The 20997-nt window shown below is 60.2% G+C and overlaps 2 non-coding genes across 2 annotated transcripts; both read left to right on the top strand.

The window, feature by feature from the left end:
• Nucleotides 1-13755: 13755 nt before the first annotated feature.
• Nucleotides 13756-13874, top strand: LOC131863505 (5S ribosomal RNA). Its single transcript, XR_009362406.1, has one exon. It is a non-coding gene; the product is annotated as a 5S ribosomal RNA (ribosomal RNA).
• A 6066-nt stretch (nt 13875-19940) lies between these two features.
• Nucleotides 19941-20059, top strand: LOC131863504 (5S ribosomal RNA). Its single transcript, XR_009362405.1, has one exon. It is a non-coding gene; the product is annotated as a 5S ribosomal RNA (ribosomal RNA).
• Nucleotides 20060-20997: the final 938 nt, after the last annotated feature.

Raw genomic sequence — 20997 nt, 5'->3', positions numbered from 1 at the left:
ACAGTCCCACCTCGACCCCGTATACAAGCTTTTTTGCCTCGAAGAGTTCGTCGGAGACGAAGAAGCAACCTTCAGTGCAACCGTAGCACTCTTTTGTGCAACCGCCCAAACAACGCCCCCTCTACCCTCTGTCGAAACACTCGGCATTGCTGCTCCCTAAGGTGAGCTTCTCCTCATAGGCAATTCCGCTCTTATCCGATCACGTTTGTGTGCCCGAATTTCGCAAGGCAACCTCCATGGGACATGGAAAAGACTCGAGAAGAGAGCTCGCTCACGGGAGAGAGAAGCCAAGGAGACCACGAGAGTGCTGAGAGTGGGACAGCGCTGAATAGGCGGGAGAAGCCTGCGCGTATAAACGGAGATATATATCCAATTGCAACGAAGGAACGTGCCAAAGATCGAGAACAATGGCAGAAATGCTAGTAACGTGCACTTCGGGACCAACGCATCACCGGAAGACAACCGCCAAACATCGAAAGAGTCGCGATGCTCCGCAACCTACGTGCAAAGCGGTCGCACACCGGGTAAGGGAGTGAGAGCCCCAAACATAGCTGGGCGAGGCGCTCACTCCGCTCTTTAATATCTCGTTAATACCGCCAAGGAAATGGCACAAGCACACACACACAAGCATCCTCGGAAGAGGACAGTTCGAGTGACAGGTCAAATCCAAGAGTTCCGAAGACTACCTCCAGGAACAATCGGGAACAAGACCGATTACAAGTCGTCGAGTCTGTTACTGGGCGAACACGAGATGCGCACAGGAAATCGATCAGCCCTCACAATGGCCCAAGGCCAGAGATCGGACTGCTACGATTTACCCCAACAATCATCGTGCCACTCTTCGCAGAGAGGTGATAGACGCCAACGAGCCCGCGCATAGCAATCGAGGTGTAAAAAGGGCGTTGAAGGCAGGAAGCCTGGACGAAAGAGGCTACGAGGTCACCTCGAAGCGGTCTAAGAATCGGGCGCACTTGGGGCGACTACCAGTGCCAACCCCTTATCCCGCGGTGCGTCCGACACACAGAAATTTCCAAGGCGGCCAAGGAGCCTCCCCGCATAGCAATCGGGGTGTGAGGTTACGGATGCAGCATTGATAGCAATCGAGGTGGGAGGCGAAGGATGCAGAAGTGAGAGCCGAGGGATGTAGCAGAGATAGCAATCGGGGTGTGTGATGCAGAAGAGATAGCAATCGAGGTGTGCGGTGGGAAGGGCCCAGCAGCCAGAATGCATGAAGCGACGGATGAAGCAGTGATGACAACCGGGCTGTGAGGAGAGGAGGGATGCAGCCAAGAAAGCAATCAGGGCTCGAGGCAAGGGATGCATCAAGGATAGCAATCATGTTGTGAGGCGAGATTCCAAAGGCTAAACGTGAGAGGCTGCAGGGTCGACTCAGAGAGGTCTATGCATGTGAGAGGCTGAAAGCAAGGTCAACTCGGAGCGGTCTATGCATCGGGCGCGCTTGGGGCGACTACCAGTGCCAACCCCTTATCCCGCGACGCGTCCGACAAAGAGAACGTTCCAAGGCGGCAGAGGAGGTTACCAGCCGAAGGATGCAGTAGCAATAACAGGTATAGTTCCGCGGCGGCCGAGAAGACTCACCGCATAGGAATCGGGATGCGAGGCGAGGGATGCGGCGGGAAGGCCCCGACGGCTAAACGGAAGAGGCTGCAGGGCCGCCTCGGAATGGTCCAAGCATCGGACGCGATTGGGACGACTACCAGTGCCAACCCCTTATCCCGCGATGCGTCCGATACACAGATAGTTCCAAGGCGGCCGAGGAGCCTCACCGCATATCAATCGGGGTGCGAGGCGAGGGATGGGGCGGGAAGGCCCCAACGGCTAGACGGAAGAGGCTTCAGGGCCACCTCGGAATGCTCCAAGCATCGGACGCGCTTGGGGCGACTACCAGTGCCAACCCCTTATCCCGCGATGCGTCCGATACACAGATGGTTCCAAGGCGGCCGAGGAGCCTCACCGCATAGCAATCGGGGGTGCGAGGCGAGGGATGGGGCGGGAAGGCCCCAACGGCTAGACGGAAGAGGCTTCAGGGCCGCCTCGGAATGGTCCAAGCATCGGACGCGCTTGGGGCGACTACCAGTGACAACCCCTCATCCCGCGATGCGTCCGATACGAAGATGGTTCCAAGGCGGCCGAGGAGCCTCACCGCATAGCAATCGGGGTGCGAGGTGGGGGATGCGGCGAGATGGCCCCAACGGCTAGACGGAAGAGGCCACAGGGCCGCGTCGGAATAGTCCAAGCATCGGACGCGCTTGGGGCGACTACCAGTGACAACCCCTTATCCCGCGATGCGTCCGATACGAAGATAGTTCCAAGGCGGCCGAGGAGCCTCACCGCATAGCAATCCGGGTGCGAGGTGGGGGATGCGGCGAGATGGCCCCAACGGCTAGACGGAAGAGGCTGCAGGGCCGCCTCGGAATAGTCCAAGCATCGGACGCGCTTGGGGCGACTACCAGTGACAACCCCTTATCCCGCGATGCTTCCGATACGAAGACAGTTCCAAGGCGGCCGAGGAGCCTCACCGCATAGCAATGGGGGTGCGAGGTGAGGGATGCGGCGAGATGGCCCCAACGGCTAGACGGAAGAGGCCACAGGGCCGCCTCGGAATAGTCCAAGCATCGGACGCGCTTGGGGCGACTACCAGTGACAACCCCTTATCCCGCGATGCATCCGATACGAAGATAGTTCCCAGGCGGCCGAGGAGCCTCACCGCATAGCAATCGGGGTGCGAGGCGAGGGATGCGGCGAGATGGCCCCAAAGGGTAGACGGAAGAGGCTGCGGGGCCGCCTCGGAATAGTCCAAGCATCGAACGCGCTTGGGGCGACTACCACTGCCAACCCCTTATCCCGCGATGCGTCCGATACACAGATAGTTCCGAGGCGGCCGAGGAGCTGGGGGATGCGGCGAGATGGCCCCAACGGCTAGACGGAAGAGGCTGCAGGGCCGCCTCGGAATAGTCCAAGCATCGGACGCGCTTGGGGCGACTACCAGTGACAACCCCTTATCCCGCGATGCGTCCGATACACAGATAGTTCCGAGGCGGCCAAGGAGCCTCACCGCATAGCAATCGTGGTGCGAGGTGGGGGATGCAGCGAGATGGCCCCAACGGCTAGACGGAAGAGGCTGCAGGGCCGCCTCGGAATGGTCCAAGCATCGGACGCGCTTGGGGCGACTACCACTGCCAACCCCTTATCCCGCGATGCGTCCGATACACAGATAGTTCCAAGACGGCCGAGGAGCCTCACCGAATAGCAATCGGGGTGCGAGGCGAGGGATGCGGCGAGAAAGCCCCAACGGCTAGAGGGAAGAGGCTTCAGGTCCGCCTCGGAATGGTCCAAGCATCGGACGCGCTTGGGGCGACTACCAGTGACAACCCCTTATCCCGCGACGCGTCCGATACACAGATAGTTCCAAGGCGGCCGAGGAGCCTCACCGCATAGCAATCGGGGTGCGAGGCGAGGGATGCGGCGAGAAGGACCCAACGGCTAGACGGAAGAGGCTTCAGGGCCGCCTCGGAATGGTCCAAGCATCGGACGCGCTTGGGGCGACTACCAGTGACAACCCCTTATCCCGCGACGCGTCCGATACACAGATAGTTCCAAGGCGGCCGAGGAGCCTCACCGCATAGCAATCGGGGTGCGAGGCGAGGGATGCGGCGAGAAGGACCCAACGGCTAGACGGAAGAGGCTTCAGGTCCGCCTCGGAATGGTCCAAGCATCGGACGCGCTTGGGGCGACTACCAGTGACAACCCCTTATCCCGCGACGCGTCCGATACACAGATAGTTCCAAGGCGGCCGAGGAGCCTCACCGCATAGCAATCGGGGTGCGAGGCGAGGGATGCGGCGAGAAGGACCCAACGGCTAGACGGAAGAGGCTTCAGGGCCGCCTCGGAATGGTCCAAGCATCGGACGCGCTTGGGGCGACTACCAGTGACAACCCCTTATCCCGCGATGCGTCCGATACACAGATAGTTCCAAGGCGGCCGAGGAGCCTCACCGCATAGCAATCGGGGTGCGAGGCGAGGGATGCGGCGAGAAGGACCCAACGGCTAGACGGAAGAGGCTTCAGGGCCACCTCGGAATGGTCCAAGCATCGGACGCGCTTGGGGCGACTACCAGTGACAACCCCTTATCCCGCGACGCGTCCGATACACAGATAGTTCCAAGGCGGCCGAGGAGCCTCACCGCATAGCAATCGGGGTGCGAGGCGAGGGATGCGGCAAGAAGGACCCAACGGCTAGACGGAAGAGGCTTCAGGGCCGCCTCGGAATGGTCCAAGCATCGGACGCGCTTGGGGCGACTACCAGTGACAACCCCTTATCCCGCGACGCGTCCGATACACAGATAGTTCCAAGGCGGCCGAGGAGCCTCACCGCATAGCAATCGGGGTGCGAGGCGAGGGATGCGGCGAGAAGGACCCAACGGCTAGACGGAAGAGGCTTCAGGTCCGCCTCGGAATGGTCCAAGCATCGGACGCGCTTGGGGCGACTACCAGTGACAACCCCTTATCCCGCGACGCGTCCGATACACAGATAGTTCCAAGGCGGCCGAGGAGCCTCACCGCATAGCAATCGGGGTGCGAGGCGAGGGATGCGGCGAGAAGGACCCAACGGCTAGACGGAAGAGGCTTCAGGGCCGCCTCGGAATGGTCCAAGCATCGGACGCGCTTGGGGCGACTACCAGTGACAACCCCTTATCCCGCGACGCGTCCGATACACAGATAGTTCCAAGGCGGCCGAGGAGCCTCACCGCATAGCAATCGGGGTGCGAGGCGAGGGATGCGGCGAGAAGGACCCAACGGCTAGACGGAAGAGGCTTCAGGGCCGCCTCGGAATGGTCCAAGCATCGGACGCGCTTGGGGCGACTACCAGTGACAACCCCTTATCCCGCGATGCGTCCGATACACAGATAGTTCCAAGGCGGCCGAGGAGCCTCACCGCATAGCAATCGGGGTGCGAGGCGAGGGATGCGGCGAGAAGGACCCAACGGCTAGACGGAAGAGGCTTCAGGGCCGCCTCGGAATGGTCCAAGCATCGGACGCGCTTGGGGCGACTACCAGTGACAACCCCTTATCCCGCGATGCGTCCGATACACAGATAGTTCCAAGGCGGCCGAGGAGCCTCACCGCATAGCAATCGGGGTGCGAGGCGAGGGATGCGGCGAGAAGGACCCAACGGCTAGACGGAAGAGGCTTCAGGGCCGCCTCGGAATGGTCCAAGCATCGGACGCGCTTGGGGCGACTACCAGTGACAACCCCTTATCCCGCGACGCGTCCGATACACAGATAGTTCCAAGGCGGCCGAGGAGCCTCACCGCATAGCAATCGGGGTGCGAGGCGAGGGATGCGGCGAGAAGGACCCAACGGCTAGACGGAAGAGGCTTCAGGGCCGCCTCGGAATGGTCCAAGCATCGGACGCGCTTGGGGCGACTACCAGTGACAACCCCTTATCCCGCGACGCGTCCGATACACAGATAGTTCCAAGGCGGCCGAGGAGCCTCACCGCATAGCAATCGGGGTGCGAGGCGAGGGATGCGGCGAGAAGGACCCAACGGCTAGACGGAAGAGGCTTCAGGGCCGCCTCGGAATGGTCCAAGCATCGGACGCGCTTGGGGCGACTACCAGTGACAACCCCTTATCCCGCGACGCGTCCGATACACAGATAGTTCCAAGGCGGCCGAGGAGCCTCACCGCATAGCAATCGGGGTGCGAGGCGAGGGATGCGGCGAGAAGGACCCAACGGCTAGACGGAAGAGGCTTCAGGGCCGCCTGGGAATGGTCCATGCATCGCACGCGCTTGGGGCGACTACCAGTGACAACCCCTTATCCCGCGACGCGTCCGATACACAGATAGTTCCAAGGCGGCCGAGGAGCCTCACCGCATAGCAATCGGGGTGCGAGGCGAGGGATGCGGCGAGAAGGACCCAACGGCTAGACGGAAGAGGCTTCAGGGCCGCCTCGGAATGGTCCAAGCATCGGACGCGCTTGGGGCGACTACCAGTGACAACCCCTTATCCCGCGACGCGTCCGATACACAGATAGTTCCAAGGCGGCCGAGGAGCCTCACCGCATAGCAATCGGGGTGCGAGTCGAGGGATGCGGCGAGAAGGACCCAACGGCTAGACGGAAGAGGCTTCAGGGCCGCCTCGGAATGGTCCAAGCATCGGACGCGCTTGGGGCGACTACCAGTGACAACCCCTTATCCCGCGATGCGTCTGATACACAGATAGTTCCAAGGCGGCCGAGGAGCCTCACCGCATAGCAATCGGGGTGCGAGGCAAGGGATGCGGCGAGAAGGACCCAACGGCTAGACGGAAGAGGCTTCAGGGCCGCCTCGGAATGGTCCAAGCATCGGACGCGCTTGGGGCGACTACCGTTGCCAACCCCTTATCCCGCGATGCGTCTGATACACAGATAGTTCCGAGGCGGCCGAGGAGCCTCACCGCATAGCAATCGGGTTGCGAGGCAGATTATTGGGAAGGGAACCCCCTGGGATGCGGCTCAAGCAGTGCCCAAAGGGACTGGAATGCGGAATCACATCGAGAGACCCAAATGCTATACGAGGGCTCAAATCGAATTATCGATTTGGCCACGACATGGACGCATCGGAACGACTACCTTTGCCGAACCACTCGCAATTGCATCCATACCGAAACCAATAGACATTTCCGTTAGAGCCCTCGCATAGCATTCGGGAATCTCGCATGCCCCTCTAAATCGACCAATGCTGGCGCTCAACGAAAATCCGAGCGCTACCACCGTTCGAGCGCCAGCATTGGTCGAGTTAGAGGGGCACGGGGGAGAATGCTCCAGTCAACACCTCCCCTATATAAGTTATTTGTCCGATTCTCGCACAACCGTAGTCTGCCTCGTCGAATCAAACAACGGTCCCAGATTCCGACTTCCGTTCCGTAGAGACCCAAAAGCTAGATGGAGGCTCGCAAGAAAGAGAGTCGGCGCATAGCAATCGGGTTTCTCGAACGTTTAGGGACCGAGCTCACTTGCGGATAGGGCAAAATCCGCCAAGCAACCCAAAAGCTAGACGGGGGCTCGAATCGAATCGCCTAGGCGGCCACAACAACGACGTGTTGGATCGACTACCAGTGCCAAACCATTCAGCAAGACTAGTCTGTGTCGAGGCCGGATAGAGATTCTCAGAGAGCGCCCGTATAGCATTTAGGAGACCTGCCGCGTCCCTCACACTCGACAAATGGTGGTGCACGTTTATAAATCCGAGCGATCCCAACCCTTTCAAGCACCAACATCGGTCGAGATAGAGGGGCACGGAGGGGGCTGCGTGAGACAACACAGTCCCCTATATAAGTTATTTGTCCGATTCTCACACATCCGAAGAATGGTCATCAAATCGGACAACAGCCCAAACTTCCGACTTCCGTCCCAGAAAGCCCAAGAGCTATCTAAAACGTTCATGGCCGGAACTCGATCGCGGCTATACCAGTCCGCCAAGCAACCCAAAAGCTAGACTGGAGCTCTAGTCGAATCACCTCTGTGGCCATTGCAAGGACGTGTTGGAGCGACTACCATTGCCGAACCATTCCGCAGGTCGAGTCCATACCAAGGCCGCATAGAGATTCACGATGAGCTCCTGCATAGCAATCAGGAGACTTGCCGTGTCCATCACAATCGATAAATCCTGGTGCAAGATTTTTGCATCCGAGCGCTCCAACCAGTCGAGCACCAGCATCAATCGACATAAACGGGCACGGGGGGAGGATGCTCGAGAACACTACCTCCCCTATATAAGTTATTTGTCCGATTCTCAAGCAGCCGAAGTCTGGTCATCGAATCGGGTCAAAGACCACAACTTCCGACTTTACCCACAATGCAAGTCATCGAATCGAACATCGGCCCCCGAGTCGGACTCCATGCGTATGTCAGGTCATCGGACCCAAATTCCGCCTTCCTGCGCATGGCGGGCCATCAATATCAACTCGGTCATCGGACCCAAACTCCGCCTTTCTGCGCATGGCACGCCTTCAAATCGGTCATCGGACCCAAATTCCGCCTTCCTGTGCATGGCGGGCCATCAACATCAACTCGGTCATCGGACCCAAATTCCGCCTTTCTGTGCATGGCACGCCATCAACTCGGTCATCGGACCCAAATTCCGCCTTCCTGCGCATGGCAGGTCATCGGACACAAATTCAGACCTCGCCAATATGCCTACGTATCGAATCGGTCATCGGACCCAACTTCCGACTTCATCCATACTGTAGGGTCTTTGAGGTTGGCGCGGTGCGCTCAACCCGGGGAGTCGACCCATCGAAGCATACACCTCCCCTATATAAGCTATTTGTCCGATTCCCACACCTGTGTAGTTTGCACCTCTGACCAGGACATCGACCCCAACTTCCGAACTCGACTGCAACGACGGCACCAGCGCCTTGGTGCGCACCTTGCGACGCACAGTCCCAACATTCGCCTTCCTGCACATGGCAGGTCATCGGACCCAAATTCCGACCTCGCGAGTATGCCTACATATCGAATCGGTCATCGGACACAACTTCCGACTTCATCCATACCGTAGGGTCTTTGAGGTTGGCGCGGTGCGCTCAACCCGGGGAGTCGACCCAACGAAGCATACACCTCCCCTATATAAGCTATTTGTCCGATTCCCACACCTGTGTAGTTTGCACCTCCGATCAGGACATCGACCCCAACTTCCGAACTCGCCTGCAACGACCGAACCAGCGCCTTGGTGCGCACCTTGCAACGCACAGTGCCAACATTCGCCTTCCTGCACATGGCAGGTCATCGGACCCAAATTCCGACCTCGCGAGTATGCCTACATATCGAATCGGTCATCGGACCCAACTTCCGACTTCATCCATACCGTAGGGTCTTTGAGGTTGGCGCGGTGCGCTCAACCCGGGGAGTCGACCCAACGAAGCATACACCTCCCCTATATAAGCTATTTGTCCGATTCCCACACCTGTGTAGCTTGCACCTCCGATCAGGACATCGACCCCAACTTCCGAACTCGACTAAAAAGACCGCACCAGCACCTTGGTGTGCACCTTGCAACGCACAGTGCCAACATTCGCCTTCCTGCACATGGCAGGTCATCGGACCCAAATTCCGACCTCATGAGCATACCTACTAATCGAATCGGTCATCGGACCCAACTTCCGACTTCATCCATACCGTAGGGTCTTTGAGGTTGGCGCGGTGCGCTCAACCTGGGGAGTCGACCCATCGAAGCATACACCTCCCCTATATAAGCTATTTGTCCGATTCCGACACCTGTGTAGTTTGCACCTCCGCTCAGGACATCGACCCCAACTTCCGAACTCGCCTGCAACGACCGAACCAGCGCCTTGGTGCGCACCAAAAGTGCGCACTTTTGGAGGGCACTTTTGTGCGCTCCAAAGGTGCGCACTTTTGGAGGGCACTTTTGTGCGCTCCAAAGGTGCGCACTTTTGGAGGGCACTTTTTGGAGGGCACTTTTGTGCGCTCCAAAGGTGCGCACTTTTGGAGGGCACTTTTTGGAGGGCACTTTTCTGCGCTCCAAAGGTGCGCACTTTTGGAGGGCACTTTTTGGAGGGCACTTTTCTGCGCTCCAAAGGTGCGCACTTTTGGAGGGCACTTTTTGGAGGGCACTTTTCTGCGCTCCAAAGGTGCGCACTTTTGGAGGGCACTTTTTGGAGGGCACTTTTCTGCGCTCCAAAGGTGCGCACTTTTGGAGGGCACTTTTGTGCACTCCAAAGGTGCACACTTTTGGAGGGCACTTTTTGGAGGGCACTTTTCTGCACTCCAAAGGTGCGCACTTTTGGAGGGCACTTTTTGGAGGGCACTTTTGTGCACTCCAAAGGTGCGCACTTTTGGAGGGCACTTTTTGGAGGGCACTTTTGTGCGCTCCAAAGGTGCGCACTTTTGGAGGGCACTTTTTGGAGGGCACTTTTGTGCGCTCCAAAGGTGCGCACTTTTGGAGGGCACTTTTGTGCACTCCAAAGGTGCGCACTTTTGGAGGGCACTTTTCCTGCGCTCCAAAGGTGCACACCTAGGTGAGCACCTTCGACCACACCTTGTAGCACACCAAACTCTGACTTTCGACTTCATCCGCAATGCAGGGTCTTTGAGGTTGGCGCAATGCGCACAACCAGGGGAGTCGACCCATCAAACCCAACACCTCCCCTATATAAGCTATTTGTCTGATTCTCATACATGCGTAGCCTGCAGGAGCAATTAGGACATCGACCCCAACTTTCGGCTTCTAAACGAAAACAAGGTCTTTGAGGTTGGTGTAATGCGAACAACTAGGGGAGTCAACCCATCAAACCCAACACCTCCCCTATATAAGCTATTTGTCTGATTCTCATACATGTGTAGTCTACAGGAGCAATTAGGACATCGACCCCAACTTTTGACTTCTTAACGAAAACAAGGTCTTTGAGGTTGACGTAATGCGCACAACCAGGGGAGTCGACCCATCAAACCCAACACCTCCCCTATATAAGCTATTTGTCCGATTCTCATACATGTGTAGCCTACAGGAGCCATTAGGACATTGACCCCAACTTTTGACTTCTTAACGAAAACAAGGTCTTTGAGGTTGGCGTAATGCGCACAACCAAGGGAGTTGACCCATCAAACCCAACACCTCCCCTATATAAGCTATTTGTCTGATTCTCATACATGTGTAGCCTGCAACAACGATTAGGACATCCACCCCAACTTCTGAATTCGTCTGCGTTGACCGCACCAAAGGTGCACGCCTTGGTGCTCACCAAAATCCGACTTCCGACTTCTTCTGCTATGCGGGGTCTTTGAGGTTGGCGCAGTGCGCACAACCAGGGGAGTCAACCCACCGAATGCAACACCTCCCCTATATAAGCTATTTGTCTGATTCTCATACATGCGTAGACTGCAGCAATGATTAGGACATCCACCCCAACTTTTGACTTCTTAAACAAGACAGGGTCTTTGAAGTTGGTGCAGTGCACACAACCAGGGGAGTCGACCCATCAAACGCAACACCTCCCCTATATAAAGCTATTTGTCCGATTCTCATACGTGTAGTCTGCAGCAGCGATTAGGACATCGACCCCAACTTCCGAATTCGTTTGCATTGACCGCACCAAAGGTGCACGCCTTGGTGTGCACCTTGGAGTGCACTTTGGTGCTCACCTCGGTGCACACTTTGGTGTGCACCTCGGTGTGCACCAAAGGTGCGCACCTTGGAGCGCACCAAAGGTGTACACTTTGGAGCGCACCACATAGGGTCTTTGAGAGGTTGGCGCAGTGCGCACACCAAGGTGGGTGTTGAGGTGCGTGCCGAGGTGGGTGGGTGCTAGGGTGCGCTCCATGGTGGGTGCCAGGGTGGGTGCGTGCTAGGGTGGATTCCAAAGAGGGTCATAGGGTGGGTGCCAAGGTGGGTTGGTGATATAGTGGGTTCAAAGGTGGGTACTAGGGTGGGTTCCAAGGTGGGTCACAAGTTGGGTGCCAGGATGCGTGGGTGTTAGGTTGGGTGCCAAGGTGGGCTCCTGCGTGGGTGGGTGCTAGGGTGGGTTTCAAGGTGGACGCGAGGGCGGGTGCCAAGGTGGGTAACAAGTTGGGTGTTAGGATGGGTGAGTGCTAGAGTGGGTGCCAAGGTGGGTGGGTGCTAAGGTGGATGCCAAGGTGGTTCACAGGGTGGGTGGGTTCTAGGGTGAGTTCCAAGGTGGGTCACAGGTTTAGTGCTAGGGTGCGTGTCAAGGCGGGTGTCGAGGTGCCTGGGTGCTAGGGTGTGGATGCCAATGTGGCTCATAGGGTGGGTACTAGGGTGGGCTGCAATGTGGGTGCCAAGGTGGGTAACATGCTCGGTTGGTTCTAAATTGGGTGTCAGGGTGGGTGTGCACCCACCTTGCCCGAGGTGGGTGCCAAGGTGCCAGTGTGGGTGGGTGCTAAGGTGGATGCCAAGGTGGGTGAGAAGGTGGGTGATAGGTTGAGTGGTAGGATGGGTGGGTGCCAAGATGGGTCACAGGGTGGGTGCAAGGGTGGGTAGGTGCTAGGGTTGGTGTCAGGGTGGGTGGGTGCTAGGTTGGGTTCCAAGGTGGGTGCGAGGGTGAGTGTCAAGGTGGGTCACAGGTTAGGTGCTAGGATGGGTGAGTGCTAGGGTGCAAAGGTGCCAGGGTGGGTGCTAGGATGGGTCGATGCTAGGGTGAGTGGCAAGGTGGGTCCACAAGTGTCAAGGTGGGTGCCGAGGTGGGTGCCAACTTGGGTTCCAAGGTGGGTGCCAAGTGGGCGACTGCTATGGTGGATGCCAAGGTGGGTCACGGGGTGGGTGCCAAGTTGCTAGGTTGTGTTCCAAGGTGGGTGCCAACGTGGCTGCTAGGGTGCGTGGGTTAAAGGGTGTGTCACAACGTGGGTGCCAGGATGGGTGCGCACCCACACTGGCCAAGACGGGTGCAAGGTTGGGTTCCAAGCCCGGTCACAGGCTGGGTGCTAGGATGGGTGGGTGCCAAGGTGGGCACCAGGGTGGGTGCACCCACCCTGGCCAAGGTGGGTCACGGGGTGGGTCCTAGGGTGGGTAACAGGGTGGGTACTAAGGTGCGTGCCAAGGTGGGTCATGGGGTGGGTGCCAAGGTGGGCACCAGGGTGGGTGTGCACCAACCCTAGCCAGGGTAGGTCACGGGGTGGTTGTCGGGGTGGGCGTCAAGGAGCCAAGGTGGGTGGCAAGTAGCCAAGTTGCGTGCCAAGGTGGGTGTCGGGGTGGGTGCCAAGGATCCAAGGTGGGTGCCAAGGAACCAAGGTGGGTGTCTGGGTGGGTGCCGAGGTGGGAGCCAGGGTGGGTCCCAAGGTGAGTGCAAAGGTGGGTGCCAGGGTCAAGGTGAGTGCCAATGTGGGTTCCAAGGTGCCAGGGTCAGGGTGAGTGCCAATGTGGGTTCAAAGGTGCTAAGTTGGGTGCGAGGTTGGGTGCGAGGGTGGGTGGGTGCCAAGGTGTGCTAGGTGGAAGCCCGGGTGGGTCGGCATCCCATGGGTGTCGAGTTGGGTGCCTGATGGGTGCTTCTTGTCAAGTTTTAGTCGTCGGGACTCATTTCGAGCCTTAGAGGTCGTTTCTTGTCCGGTTGCCCTGTCTTCGACCTGGGAACCCAATTTTGGTCCTCGGGTCCCATTTTTTTTTGTCTCGCATCCCACTTTTGGCCTGTGGCCTTTTCGGGGTCGATTCTCGTTTTGGGCATCAGAGCATGTTTCTTCTCCTAAAACCCAATATTTGTTTATTAAGTCTCGGAACACATTTTTGTTCTCGTGGACCCATCATGGGTCTTGGAACGCATTTGTGGTCCTTGGGTCCCATTTTGCATCCCGAAACTTGTGTTTTGGTGCTTGATCCCTATTTTGGGTGCCCACCTTGCACCAAGTGCGCACCCGGGGCAAACCGAGCGCCTTGGTGCACCGGGGCAAGATCGAGCGTGCACCCGAGGCGCCCCGAACATGCACCAAGGTGCACTCGGCCCACATGTGAGCGCAGGTCGTTGCGCCCGAGGTGGTGTGTGGGCACCGCGTTGCAGACGGGACACTGCACGCACACGACGCCCCGTCCAGGTGCACGCACGTAGGCCGGGCCGGGTGCACACCCGACGCCCTAGCAAGGTGCGCGCACCCGGGCAGGGCTCACACTTGGCGAACGGGGCGCACTTCGCGAGGGAGGGTGTGCACCTCGACGGGGGTGGGTGGCCGGGGTGGATTCGCACGTGGGTCGCGGTTTGCTAAGTACACACTGCGACAAGCTCATAACGGGTGCGATCATACCAGCGTTAGTGCACCGGATCCCATCAGAACTCCGCAGTTAAGCGCGCTTGGGCCGGAGTAGTACTGGGATGGGTGACCTCCCGGGAAGTCCCGGTGTTGCACCCTTTTTTAGTTTTTCGCCGGGCGTCGCAATGCTATTTGAATAAACCTTTTGCCCGTTTGCGTTCTCGTCGGGGCCGGGCCGGGCCGGGGTGCGCTGCCCGCACTACCGCGCGCGCGGGGGGCGACACCGAGCGCGCACCCGAGGCGCCCCGAGCACACAGGCCACGGTGCAACCCGGGCGTTGTGCGCGCACCCCGGTGCGCCCGAGGTGCTGCGCGCGCACCCAGGTGAAATCGGTGTGCACCTCGGCCAGTGCGCGCTCGGTCGAGTCGCGCACGTTGGCCAAGGTGCACGGTGATGTTTCTTACTCTAAGGTTCCGCACCAGACGCCCGGGACAGGTGAGCGAAGCTGGGCGGGGCCGGGTGCGCGGCCGGGGCAGGTGCACGCAGCTGGAGAGAGCTTTGGAGCACACCAGAGGTGCGCACCTTGGAGCACACTTCGGAGCGCACCAATGATGCGCTCCATTCAAAAGTTTCCTGAAAAGGCAAAAAAAGTTGAGATTATAGAATTTCCCACTTGAGAGATTGTAAAAAAAAAAAATTTAAAATGAAGGAAACGCGGGTGCCAAGGTGTGCGCGCCCGGGTGCGCAGCCCAGCCAAGGTGTGCGCACCAAGGCGCCCACCCTGGCGAAGGTGCACGCAAGGTGCGCACCCGAGGCAAACCGGACAATTAACCCAACTTTCGACTTCGCGCGCACCTGCGCACCTTGGAGCGCACTTCGGAGCGCTCCTTGGTGCGCACCAATCTTGGGCACCTCGGAGTGCACCATGGCGCCCACCAAGGTGCGCACCCGGGGCAAACCGAGCTCCGACTTCGTGCGCACCTTGGAGCGCACGAAAGGTGCGCACCATGGCGCCCACCAAGGTGCGCAGCCCAGCCAAGGCGTGCGCATCAAGGTGCGCACCCTGGCGAAGGTGCGCACCCGGGGCAAACCGAGCTCCGACTTCGTGCGCACCTTGGAGCGCACAAAGGGTGCGCAACCCAGCCAAGGTGTGCGCACCCCGGGCAAACCGAGCTCCGAATCGTGCGCACCTTGGAGCACACTTCGGAGCCCTCCTTGGTGCGCACCGATGTTGCGCACCTCGGAGCGCACCCGGGGAAAACAATGCAATTAACCCGACTTTCGACTTCGTGGGCACCTCGGAGCGCTCTCGGGTTCGCACCTCGGAGCACACCGAGGTGCGCACCTTTGATGCGCTGCCTTCACCAATTTCCAGAAAAGGCAAGAAAACATTGAGAAGGTGTGCGCACCGAGGTGCCCACCCTGGCGAAGGTGCACGCGAGGTGCGCACCCGGGGCAAACCGGGCTCCGACTTCGTGCACGCCATGCTGCGCACCTTGGAGGGCCATGGTGCGCACCTTGGAGCACACTTCGGAGCGCTCAATGGTGCCCAACCCAGCCAAGGTGCCCACCGCGGCGAAGGTGCACGCGAGGTGCGCACCCGGGGCAAACCGGGCTCCGACTTCGTGCACGCCATGCTGCGCACCTTGGAGGGCCATGGTGCGCACCTTGGAGCACACTTCGGAGCGCTCAATGGTGCCCAACCCAGCCAAGGTGCCCACCGCGGCGAAGGTGCACGCGAGGTGCGCACCCGGGGCAAACCGGGCTCCGACTTCGTGCACGCCGCACCTTGGAGCACACTTCGGAGCGCTCCTTGGTGCGCACCAGGGCGCGCAACCCAGCCGAGGTGCCCACCCCGGCGAAGGTGCACGCGGGGTGCGCACCCGGGGCAAACCGGGCTCCGACTTCGTGCACGCCATGGTGCCCACCGCGGCGAAGGTGCACGCGAGGTGCGCACCCGGGGCAAACCGGGCTCCGACTTCGTGCACGCCGCACCTTGGAGCACACTTCGGAGCGCTCCTTGGTGCGCACCAGGGCGCGCAACCCAGCCGAGGTGCCCACCCCGGCGAAGGTGCACGCGAGGTGCGCACCCGGGGCAAACCGGGCTCCGACTTCGTGCACGCCATGGTGCCCACCGCGGCGAAGGTGCACGCGAGGTGCGCACCCGGGGCAAACCGGGCTCCGACTTCGTGCACGCCGCACCTTGGAGCACACTTCGGAGCGCTCCTTGGTGCGCACCATGGTGCCCACCAGGGCGCGCAACCCCGCCGAAGGTGCACGCGAGGTGCGCACCCGGGGCAAACCGGGCTCCGACTTCGTGCACGCCGCACCTTGGAGCACACTTCGGAGCGCTCCTTGGTGCGCACCAGGGCGCGCAACCCCGCCGAAGGTGCACGCGAGGTGCGCACCCGGGGCAAACCGGGCTCCGACTTCGTGCACGCCATGGTGCGCACCAGGGTGCCCACCGCGGCGAAGGTGCGCACCCGGGGCAAACCGGGCTCCGACTTCGTGCACGCCGCACCTTGGAGCACACTTCGGAGCGCTCCTTGGTGCGCACCAGGGCGCGCAACCCAGCCGAGGTGCCCACCCCGGCGAAGGTGCACGCGAGGTGCGCACCCGGGGCAAACCGGGCTCCGACTTCGTGCACGCCATGGTGCCCACCGCGGCGAAGGTGCGCACCCGGGGCAAACCGGGCTAGGACTTCGTGCACGCCGCACCTTGGAGCACACTTCGGAGCGCTCCTTGGTGCGCACCATGGTGCCCACCAGGCCGCGCAACCCAGCCAAGGTGTGCGCACCAAGGTGCACGCGAGGTGCGCACCCGGGGCAAACCGGGGTCCGGCTTCGTGCACGCCGCACCTTGGAGCACACATCGGGGCGCTCCCGGGTTCGCACCGGCGTTGCGCACCGTGGTGGGCACCTCGGAGCGCACCGTGGTGGGCACCTCGGAGCACACCAAGGTGGGCAGCGAGGTGCGCACCTTTGATGCGATGCCTTCACTAATTTCCATAAAAGGCAAAAAAAAACGAGATTTTAAAATTTCCGTTTTGAAAGATAGTGAGAAAAAGGGAATGCTGGTGCCATCTTGAGCCCGCCCTGGTGCGCAGCCCAGCCAAGGTGTGCGCACCAAGGTGCCCACCCTGGCGAAGGTGCGCGCCCGGGCAATTAACCCAACTTCCAACTTCGCGCGCGCCAGGGTGGGAGCGCACCCAACAACCGGGCCTGGGAAGAGCCAATGCGAGAAACCCCACCAAACGCTCTGACAAAAAAAGAGGGGGCGCTCCAGTAACCCCGCTTCGGAGCGCACCCTGGGCAAACCCAGCCAGGGTGCCCACCCCGGCCAAGGTGCAGGCGAGGTGCGCACCCGGGGCAAACCGGGCTCCGACAACGTGCACGCCGCACCTTGGAGCACACTTCGTAGCGCTCCCGGGTGCGCACCTCAGAGCACACCAAGGTGGGCAGCGAGGTGCGCACCTTTGATGCGCTGCCTTCACTAATTTCCAGAAAAGGCAAAAAAAAGAGGAGATTTTAAAATTTCCGTTTTGAAAGATAGTGAAAAAAACGGAACGCGGGTGCCATCTTGAGCCCGCCCTGGTGCACAGCCCAGGTAAGGTGCCCACCCTGGCAAAGGTGCGCACCCGGGCAATTAACCCTACTTCCGACTTCGTGCGCGCCAGGGTGGCAACCGGGCCTGGGAAGAGCCAATGCGAGAAACCCCACCAAACGCTCCGACAAAAAAAGAGGCGGCGCTCCAATAACCCCGCTTCGGAGCGCAGCCGGGGCAAACCCAGCCAAGGTGCCCACCCCGACGAAGGTGCACGCGAGGTGCGCACCCGGGGCAAACCGGGCTCCGACAACGTGCACGCAGCACCTTGGAGCACACTTCGAAGCACTCCCGGGTGCCCACCGGCGTTGCGCACCGTGGTGGGCAGCGAGGTGCGCACCTTTGATGCGCTGCCTTCACTAATTTCCAGAAAAGGCAAAAAAAAATGAGATTTTAAAATTTCCGTTTTGAAAGATAGTGAAAAAAACGGAACGCGGGTGCCATCTTGAGCCCGCCCTGGTGCGCAGCCCAGGCAAGGCATGCGCACCAAGGTGCCCACCCGCGGTGCACACCCGGGGCAAACCGGGCTCCGACTTCGTGCAGGCCGCACCTTGGAGCACACTTCGGAGCGCTCCTTGGTGCGCACCATGGTGCCCACCAGGGCGCACCCGGGGCAAACCGGGCTCCGACTTCGTGCACGCCGCACCTTGGAGCACACATCGGAGCGCTCCCAGGTTCGCACCAGCGTTGCGCACCTTTGATGCGCTGCCTTCACTAATTTCCAGAAAAGGCAAAAAAAAACGATATTTTAAAATTTCCGTTCTGAAAGATAGTGAAAAAAACGGAACGCGGGTGCCATCTTGAGCCCTTCCTGGTGCGCAGCCCAGGCAAGTTGTGCGCACCAAGGTGCCCACCCTGGCGGAGGTGCGCGCCCGGGGCAAACCGGGCTCCGACTTCGTGCACTGCATGGTGCCCACCAAGGCGCGCAACCCAGCCAAGGTGCCCACCGCAGCGAAGGTGCACGCGAGGTGCGCACCCGAGGTGCACACCCGGGGCAAACCGAGCTCCGACTTCGTGCACGCCGCACCTTGGAGCACACTTCAGAGCGCTCCTTGGTGCGCACCAGGGCGCGCAACCCAGCCAAGGTGCTCACCCCGGCGAAGGTGCACGCGAGGTGCGCACCCGGGGCAAGCCGGGCTCGGACTTCGTGCACGCCGCACCTTGGAGCACACATCGGAGCGCTCCCGGGTTCGCACCAGCATTGCGCACCTTTGATGCGCTGCCTTCACTAATTTCCAAAAAAGGCAAAAAAAAAAAAAAAACGAGATTTTAAAATTTCCGTTTTGAAAGATAGTGAAAAAAACGGAACGCGGGTGCCATCTTGAGCCCGCCCTGGTGTGCAGCCCAGGCAAGTTGTGCGCACCAAGGCACCCACCCTGGCCAAGGTGGGTCACGGGGTGGGTCCTAGGGTGGGTAACGGGGTGGGTACTAAGGTGCGTGCCAAGGTGGGTCATGGGGTGGGTGCCAAGGTGGGCACCAGGGTGGGTGTGCACCAACCCTAGCCAGGGTAGGTCACGGGGTGGTTGTCGGGGTGGGCGTCAAGGAGCCAAGGTGGGTGGCAAGTAGCCAAGTTGCGTGCCAAGGTGGGTGTCGGGGTGGGTGCCAAGGATCCAAGGTGGGTGCCAAGGAACCAAGGTGGGTGTCTGGGTGGGTGCCGAGGTGGGAGCCAGGGTGGGTCCCAAGGTGAGTGCAAAGGTGGGTGCCAGGGTCAAGGTGAGTGCCAATGTGGGTTCCAAGGTGCCAGGGTCAGGGTGAGTGCCAATGTGGGTTCAAAGGTGCTAAGTTGGGTGCGAGGTTGGGTGCGAGGGTGGGTGGGTGCCAAGGTGTGCTAGGTGGAAGCCCGGGTGGGTCGGCATCCCATGGGTGTCGAGTTGGGTGCCTGATGGGTGCTTCTTGTCAAGTTTTAGTCGTCGGGACTCATTTCGAGCCTTAGAGGTCGTTTCTTGTCCGGTTGCCCTGTCTTCGACCTGGGAACCCAATTTTGGTCCTCGGGTCCCATTTTTTTTTGTCTCGCATCCCACTTTTGGCCTGTGGCCTTTTCGGGGTCGATTCTCGTTTTGGGCATCAGAGCATGTTTCTTCTCCTAAAACCCAATATTTGTTTATTAAGTCTCGGAACACATTTTTGTTCTCGTGGACCCATCATGGGTCTTGGAACGCATTTGTGGTCCTTGGGTCCCATTTTGCATCCCGAAACTTGTGTTTTGGTGCTTGATCCCTATTTTGGGTGCCCACCTTGCACCAAGTGCGCACCCGGGGCAAACCGAGCGCCTTGGTGCACCGGGGCAAGATCGAGCGTGCACCCGAGGCGCCCCGAACATGCACCAAGGTGCACTCGGCCCACATGTGAGCGCAGGTCGTTGCGCCCGAGGTGGTGTGTGGGCACCGCGTTGCAGACGGGACACTGCACGCACACGACGCCCCGTCCAGGTGCACGCACGTAGGCCGGGCCGGGTGCACACCCGACGCCCTAGCAAGGTGCGCGCACCCGGGCAGGGCTCACACTTGGCGAACGGGGCGCACTTCGCGAGGGAGGGTGTGCACCTCGACGGGGGTGGGTGGCCGGGGTGGATTCGCACGTGGGTCGCGGTTTGCTAAGTACACACTGCGACAAGCTCATAACGGGTGCGATCATACCAGCGTTAGTGCACCGGATCCCATCAGAACTCCGCAGTTAAGCGCGCTTGGGCCGGAGTAGTACTGGGATGGGTGACCTCCCGGGAAGTCCCGGTGTTGCACCCTTTCTTAGTTTTTCGCCGGGCGTCGCAATGCTATTTGAATAAACCTTTTGCCCGTTTGCGTTCTCGTCGGGGCCGGGCCGGGCCGGGGTGCGCTGCCCGCACTACCGCGCGCGCGGGGGGCGACACCGAGCGCGCACCCGAGGCGCCCCGAGCACACAGGCCACGGTGCAACCCGGGCGTTGTGCGCGCACCCCGGTGCGCCCGAGGTGCTGCGCGCGCACCCAGGTGAAATCGGTGTGCACCTCGGCCAGTGCGCGCTCGGTCGAGTCGCGCACGTTGGCCAAGGTGCACGGTGATGTTTCTTACTCTAAGGTTCCGCACCAGACGCCCGGGACAGGTGAGCGAAGCTGGGCGGGGCCGGGTGCGCGGCCGGGGCAGGTGCACGCAGCTGGAGAGAGCTTTGGAGCACACCAGAGGTGCGCACCTTGGAGCACACTTCGGAGCGCACCAATGATGCGCTCCATTCAAAAGTTTCCTGAAAAGGCAAAAAAAGTTGAGATTATAGAATTTCCCACTTGAGAGATTGTAAAAAAAAAAAATTTAAAATGAAGGAAACGCGGGTGCCAAGGTGTGCGCGCCCGGGTGCGCAGCCCAGCCAAGGTGTGCGCACCAAGGCGCCCACCCTGGCGAAGGTGCACGCAAGGTGCGCACCCGAGGCAAACCGGACAATTAACCCAACTTTCGACTTCGCGCGCACCTGCGCACCTTGGAGCGCACTTCGGAGCGCTCCTTGGTGCGCACCAATCTTGGGCACCTCGGAGTGCACCATGGCGCCCACCAAGGTGCGCACCCGGGGCAAACCGAGCTCCGACTTCGTGCGCACCTTGGAGCGCACGAAAGGTGCGCACCATGGCGCCCACCAAGGTGCGCAGCCCAGCCAAGGCGTGCGCATCAAGGTGCGCACCCTGGCGAAGGTGCGCACCCGGGGCAAACCGAGCT

Source organism: Cryptomeria japonica, unplaced genomic scaffold, assembly GCF_030272615.1.
Source record: "Cryptomeria japonica unplaced genomic scaffold, Sugi_1.0 HiC_scaffold_64, whole genome shotgun sequence".
Classification (NCBI taxonomy): Eukaryota; Viridiplantae; Streptophyta; class Pinopsida; order Cupressales; family Cupressaceae; genus Cryptomeria; species Cryptomeria japonica.
This window is presented reverse-complemented; position numbering and strand designations above follow the sequence as displayed.